Source organism: Sceloporus undulatus, chromosome 1, assembly GCF_019175285.1.
Source record: "Sceloporus undulatus isolate JIND9_A2432 ecotype Alabama chromosome 1, SceUnd_v1.1, whole genome shotgun sequence".
NCBI lineage: Eukaryota > Metazoa > Chordata > Lepidosauria > Squamata > Phrynosomatidae > Sceloporus > Sceloporus undulatus.
In genome coordinates, this window is record NC_056522.1 from 312406930 (window position 1) to 312408711 (window position 1782).

The window sequence follows — 1782 nt, forward strand, 5'->3', positions numbered from 1 at the left end:
GTCCTGGAAAAGGAGGTCAAAGTCTGGTCATTTTGGCTTGGCAGCCACTGTGGCTGGCCTAAGAAACCCAAGCCTCCAGCTTTGTTGTTGTTGTTGTTGTCCTGTGCCTTCAAGTCCTTTCTTCCAGACTCCTGGGAAAACCTGGGCTTTTCTTGGCAAGGTTCCTCAGAGGACCTTTGGTCATGGCCTCCTTCCCCTGAGGCTGAGAGAGTGTGACTTGCCCAAAGCCACCAGGCCAGACTTGGTCCTCCTTTTCCAGGACGCGTCCTCCATCCCAACCTCCTGGCCCAGGAGCAGCAACCTCCTCCATTTTGAGCATGGACTGCTATTTCTAGGAGGGTTAGGGGACACCTGGGAGCCAAACACACTGCAGAGATAATCCAGTTTGAGACCGCTTTAACTGCCCTGGTTCAGTGCTAGGGAATATTGGGTCTTAGCCTTCTCTGTCAGAGACAGCTCTGGTGCCACAACAAACTACAGTTCCCAGGATCCTCTAGCATTGAGCCAGGGCAGCTAAAGCGGTCTCAAACTGGATTATTTCTATAGTGTGTTGGGGACCCTGGGAAAAGGAACCCAACGGGTAGAAACATCCCGGTTTGATCCCACTTTGACCTGCAGTGTGGCTGCATGGTCTCCAGAGTGCTATCCAAGAGGCCCCTCTGGCAGAGACTCACCTCAGAAGCAGCCGAAGGAAAAGGCTTTGTATGGAGCAGGCTTCTGCTGCCGCTCTTCTGCCGCTGCTTCTGGGAGGCCGCCTGGGCCCCTCTGCTCCAGGAAGAGGAGGCAGACGAGGCAACATTCGCCGCCCTGGCAACAAAATGGCAAGCCCCGCGCCCTCCTCCTGCTCCTCTTGGCCCCAGAGGCAGAGGCAGGCCAGGCCAGGCGAGGAGGAGGAGGCTCCTGCTGCTGCTGCTGCTGCTGCTGCCGCTGCGCCGGGCCTGGCGAGGGGGAGGGAAAGGCAGCCCTGCCTCCTTCCCTCCCGGAGCCCGGGTTTAAAGGGGAAGCCCAGGAGGCAGAGCCCGAGGGGAGGGAGAAGGACTAGGAAAGCAAGGCAGAGGAAAACAGAAAAGAAAAAGAAGAGGAAAGGGGAAGAAGGGAAAAGAGAAGAAGACAAGGGGAGAGGAGAAGAGAGGAAAAGAGGAGAGGAGGAGGGGATAAGAAGAGAGAAGGAGAGGAGAAGAGAAAAGAAGGGAGGGGAAGTGGAGAAGAGAGGACAAAGGAGAATGGAAGGGAAGCCCCAGGCGCCAGGAGGAGCCCCGAGGGTCCCTGGGCACATAAATAACAGAATCATAGAGTTGGAAGAGACCACGAGGGCCATCCAGTCCAACCCCATTTTGCCATGCAGGAGACCAGGATCAAAGCGCACACACCCAACAAATGGCCATCCAGCCTCTGCTTAAAGACCCCCAAAGAAGGAGACTCCACCACTTTCCAAGGGAGTGTGTTCCACTGTCAAACAGTTCTCACTGGAGTTTATCACACGGGAGAAACTTCTCTTAATTTCGAATGAAAAGAAAGTGGAGCCAGAAGAACGCATTCACATGAATTCACTAGTTCAGTGAATTTACGTGAATTCACATTGCATTCAAACTGACTTTCAACTGCCTGAAAATAGCTTGCCATTGCCCAAAATTGCATGTGATCATCTCTCATGCAATAACGTGAAACCCCATGATTGCGTTCAGACTGACTTCCCATTGCCCAAAATTGTGTGTGGTAGTCTATCACACAATAATGTTAAACCCCATGATTGTGTCCAGATTGCCATTCCAATTGTCCTTG

At 53.3% G+C, this 1782-nt stretch overlaps 1 long non-coding RNA gene across 1 annotated transcript in view; it reads right to left on the minus strand.

Annotated features, from left to right (window-relative positions):
* The window catches only part of LOC121919154, a 20116-nt gene extending 19243 nt beyond the window's left edge, over positions 1 to 873 (minus strand). The window contains exon 1 of the long non-coding RNA XR_006101406.1: positions 675 to 873. This is a non-coding gene — a long non-coding RNA (uncharacterized LOC121919154). The remainder of the gene's footprint in view (positions 1 to 674) is intronic.
* Positions 874 to 1782: the final 909 nt, after the last annotated feature.